The sequence below is a fragment of the Myripristis murdjan genome, chromosome 18 (genome assembly GCF_902150065.1).
Source record: "Myripristis murdjan chromosome 18, fMyrMur1.1, whole genome shotgun sequence".
NCBI classification, from domain to species: Eukaryota; Metazoa; Chordata; class Actinopteri; order Holocentriformes; family Holocentridae; genus Myripristis; species Myripristis murdjan.
In genome coordinates, this window is record NC_043997.1 from 25,986,739 (window position 1) to 25,992,037 (window position 5,299).

The window sequence follows — 5,299 nt, forward strand, 5'->3', positions numbered from 1 at the left end:
TGTCACAGTTTGCCGAGCCCGACCGGCTGTTCCGGACCTGGCCTTGGTTCCTGCCCCAGTACCCCGAACCGGACTGGCTGCCCCTGTCCCAGAGCCCCGAGCCAGACTGGGTGTTCCAGCCACTGCCCCTGTCCCAGTTCCCCGTACCAGACTGGCTGCCCAGGTTCCTGTCACAGTTCCCCAAGCCAGACCCACTGCCCCAGTCCATGTCACAGTCACAGTACCTCGAGCCCGACTGGCTGTCCTGGCCCCAGTCCCTGTCCAAGTTCCTGGAGTGGACGTTGCCGCTGCCCGGCGGCCTGGAGTGGACGTTGCCGTTGCCGCTGCCCGGCGGCCTGGAGTGGACGTTGCCGTTGCCGCTGCCCGGCGGTCCCGAGTCCACATTGCCGTCGCCGCTGCCCGGCGGTCCCGAGTCCACGTCGCCGCTGCCCGGCGGCCCCGAGTCCACGTTTCTGGCACCGCTGCCCGGCGGCCCCGAGTCCACATTTCTGCCGCCGCTGCCCGGCGGCCCCGAGTCCACGTTTCTGCCGCCGCTGCCCGGCGGCCCCGAGTCCACGTTTCGGCCGCCGCTGCCCGGCGGTCCCGAGTCCACGTCGCCGCTGTCCTGCGGTCCAGAGTCCACGTCGCCGCTGTCTGGCGGTCCAGAGTTCACCCTGCTGCTTCCGCTGCCTGGCGGCCCCAAGCCTGCTCTGCAGGAAGTTATGGTCGCTCTGCAGTGTGGTCCCACCCACGCTGCAGCCATCCAGGGTGGGTCCGCCTTGACCGCCAGCACTCTGGCCGTCCGCCGGAGTGTCATCCCCTCCATGGTTCCCTGCGCCCTGGCCGTCCGCCAGAGCGCCGCCTCGTCCATGGTTCCCTGCGCCCTGGCCGTCCGCCAGAGCGCCGCCTCGTCCATGGTTCCCATCGCCCTGGCCGTCCGCCAGAGCGCCGCCTCGTCCATGGTTCCCATCGCCCTGGCCGTCCGCCAGAGCACCGCCTCGTCCATGGTTCCCTGCGCCCTGGCCGCCCGCCAGAGCACCGCCTCGTCCATGGTTCCCTGCGCCCTGGCCGTCCGCCAGAGCACCGCCTCGTCCATGGTTCCCTGCGCCCTGGCCGTCCGCCAGAGCACCGCCTCGTCCATGGTTCCCTGCGCCCTGGCCGTCCGCCAGAGCACCGCCTCGTCCATAGACTTCTGCCCTGGAGATCCTTGTTTGTTTTGGCCTCCTCCTCCCCCTGTCTTTTGACGGCCATCCATCCATGCCTTTAAGACTGTTTGGGACGTCAGGAGCCGTTCCTAGAGGGGGGGGTACTGTCATGTCCTTGAAATTATTATGTTTTGTTGGATTTTGTTTCATGTCTTAGGAATTATGTTGTTAGGTTTTGTTCTTGTGTCTTGTCTCGTGACTTCCTGTTTTATTTTGATATCCCACTCTCCTCTTGTGTCAGGTCACTTGCCCTTCCCCTTGTGTGTTTTCCTCTAGTCTGATTGTCTGCCACGCCTTGATTGTTTCCACCTGTTCCCCATTACCTTGTGTGTGTATATATAGTCCGTGTTTCCCTTGTCCTGTGCGAGTTCGTCCTGCTTCGTCTTGTCTGGTCCTGCTTCGTCTTGTTTTGTCCTGCATTGTCTTGCCACGTTCATGTTCCACGTCAAGTCTCAAGTCAAGTCAGGTTTTGTATTTATTTTGTTACTTTGTTTTGTCATAGTTTTGCTTTCTGGTTTTTTTGATACTTTGTCCTGCCTTTGGTTGTATTCCTCGTTAAGAGTGATTTTGGTTGCTACTTTGTTATCGTGAAATTTCAGTTGTTACTTTGTATTGATATTTAAGTTGTTACTTTTCCTTATTAAAAGACTTAAGTTTAACCCTTGTTGGAGTCGTGCGTTTGGGTTCTATCCCTGTTAGTCATAGTATTGACACAAAAAACAAGACAAAAGTGTAATCAAATGCGAATCAAAAAATGTGAACACAGAAAATAGTAAATCTTTCAGTCAAAACATTGAACAAAACAAACAAACAAAACAAAACAAAAAAAAAAACAGTGCTTCAAATTTAGTGCAAAACCTAGCCAAAATAGCACATTAAACAAAGTAGTGTTCCATTTAGTCAAAATTCAGTCAAAAAGTATGCATCCCATTTTGCGGGGTCGGCATCTGTCCGTGCACGGTAACAACACTGCTTTTCTGCAGTAGATAGTAGTATTTTCCTGAAAAACAATGTTTTTTTTTTTTTGTTTGTTTGTTTTTATTTACTGCAAATGTATTATATTAAATGAACTCCTGAAAACTACAAAAAAGTGTCAAGAACATATCATGAGTGTCAACTATGTCACTCTTAGTCCACTAAGTTACCTTTACAGAGTAACATAGTTGACAGTATCATAGTTGACATTTTTACTGTTTTCAGGCCTAAAGCCAGCATTGCTGTTTACAACCAAACACCACATGGCATTTTTCCAGAAAGATCCTTCTAATTATTACATATATAATTGAGTAAAGCTATTATTCAATGTTACTTGACATTACAGTAACACTGTTGACTTGCACTAAATACATACTTGAGTCACACACTACTTCATAATAAATAATTAAGAAAGAGGAGAGAGAACATACCCTGGAGACTTGCCAGTCTTATCTTCAAGAGGGAATGACGTTATGTGGTGCAGGTAATGTGATTTGGAAAAAACACACGTCCTTGAGAGGTGTGTTTTTTCAGTCGGTAACTTAGTTGAAAATGATTTCTCAGACACAGATAAAATGTGTTATTTTCCATGCAATATTTAATATATTGCCATAGTTATCTCAACTTCATGAAAATAAAATGATCAAAATATTTTGTAATGAGCTCATTTTATTATTTTTTGGCTAATTAGAAAGTGGCTGTTATTAAATTTGGACGGTTATTTAGTTGACATTTTAGTGATTTCCAGACATTTTTTTTATTAATATGAGATTGTTTCCATAATAAATAATGATGGTATTTGTGAAAACATGATCATATATGAACATAAAGAATCATTTATTTTAACTTTTTAATAAAAATGCATGTTAAATATATCCCATGGACTTAAAAAGTCAGCAATTATATATTGACCCATATCTATTTAGCATCTCAAGTCCTTGCACTTGTAGAATAGGATGGAGTGGGGTTTTAAGTGCTTTATAATGTCTAATAATGGACCTCTTCTACTGTTTTGCATCATGATAAGTGACTTATTCATAGTAAATCCTAATTAAAAATGGTATATTTATTACAAGTACAAACAAATATCTTTGACAGGAAAATTCAGGAATATCCATTTTATGCTTACAAAGAGGCACTGCAAAAATCATCAGTCATGTTACAGAGAAGGAAAGCCTGATTAAAGTGCAGTTCTATTGCTTTATGCTGGAGTACACACAGACAGTGTCTGTGCTTTCCCTGTGTCTTCTTGATCTGTCGACCTTGTTTTCACTTAAAGCAGCGTAATGGAGGTTGTCTGCATCTTGGCCCTGGCAAGAAGAAATGAAACAGCAAATTGCCATTACAACATGAAAAAATACAACAGAAACCCACCAAAACACTTGAGTGTTGTGTTATAATAGATCGCTGTGCAGTAGTACAACACTTAATCAAAATAGAAAAAACCTCACCTCTACATGTTGAGTAGAAAGCAGTGGAACTTCTTGCTTGAGAGTCTGGTTGTAAAAAAAACAAAAAAAAACAAACAAACAAATAAAAAAGACAATGAAGGTCATCTCGCTTGACTGCCATGTACACTGAAAATGCACCATCAGATACAAAGAATCCTAATCACCTGTGCAGTGGCTACAGTTTCTCTTGTGCATCTTGTACACTGAGGAAGCCAGGAGAACAACCAGGGTCATGGTGAATGCCAATGCTGCGCTCAAGAAATACACCAAGACAGGAGGAGAAGCCACCTCATCTGCAGACATCCAGGTATTAGAGCAATGTGCAATGATTTTTTCTCTGTGTTCATATAAAGTTTGGTGAAAGTGGAATAACAACTACTTATGAAATGAGACAACCTCTGCTGAAAACATGACTCACTCTCAATGTCTATCTTGGTCCCGTTTCCAAACAGTATCTCCCCACATGAGAGCACAGCACAGTAGTAGGTCCCAGCATCAGACAGATCCAGGCTCTTCAACAGGAGGTTGTAGTCACAGGTCTGTGTGTGTGTCGTGGGTTTCCTCTCACACTGATCATCAGTGACTCCATGTGTGTAAATGGCTCTTGGTTGAGAGAGTCCTGAGCTCCTGAACCAGTAAACACTGTGTTCTCCATCACAGGTGCCAGTGTGCACTGTACAGTTCAGAGTCACAGAGTCACCTGGCTGGATGGTCTGAGACTCCGACTGATGGACGACAGCTTGGCTGTTCAGACCTGAACCCTGTACACTGAGAGTAACTCCATTCGCAAATTCCAAATCAAAGGAATTGCTTTTTACACAGAAATAAGTAGCGGAGTCTGAATGTCGCAGTTCTGAAATCTTCAAATGATTCCCATTAGTTTCAATGTCCAGTTTGAAACGTGGATCATTCTTGAATTCGGTATAGGAAAAAGGCATTTTTTTCAAAATCATAGAAGCTAGACATGAGTAGTGGTTTCTGTCCCAGTGTTTGCTTATACCAGAAAAACTTAGCTGCATCATCACTGTCATAAAAGCATTTCAAAGTCACGTTGTCCCCGACGTTAGCTGATAGAAAACCACTGTCTTGACGAAGAGACAAGGACAATTTCAGCGCTGCCAGATGAAGTAAAAAGACCAAAGACATCCACAATTAATTGTATGTCATGATGGGTTGTTATTATTATGTAAATAGTATTTTGCAGAATAAACATAAAGTACATTTAAAACAATCAAGATTAAACAGATAAAGTCAAGCTTAAAAAACAGTCTAAAAAGACAAAACTTACCAATGCTCAATACAAATAAGCACATCAGAGTGAAAGAAACGCTCGGAGGTGCCATTGTGTTCAAGAGTCTGTGTTGAATGAGGAGGAATCTGGGTACACTGTACTCTTTAGAGACAAGACTGTGTTTGATTGGTCCAGCAGAACTGACAGTGAATGCCCTATTTAGGCAATATTGAACACTGAGTAACAGCCCCCTACAGGGTCCATCCTTTAAAAGAGACACGTGGAAAGAGATACAGTATCTGAAGCGTAATATAACTCCTCATCCTGACATTAGCTTTAAAATCAGTAAACTAGAAATTACCTGCAAACATTGCTACAAGACACAATCCAATTTTGGTGGTGTGATCAACAGCAAGGCATCCCAACATGTAAAAACATTATGCAGAACACAAACAGGA

At 44.9% G+C, this 5,299-nt stretch overlaps 1 pseudogene; it reads right to left on the bottom strand.

Moving 5' to 3' along the window:
* Positions 1-3,766: 3,766 nt before the first annotated feature.
* Positions 3,767-4,956, bottom strand: LOC115376297 (immunoglobulin kappa light chain-like; annotated as a pseudogene).
* Positions 4,957-5,299: the final 343 nt, after the last annotated feature.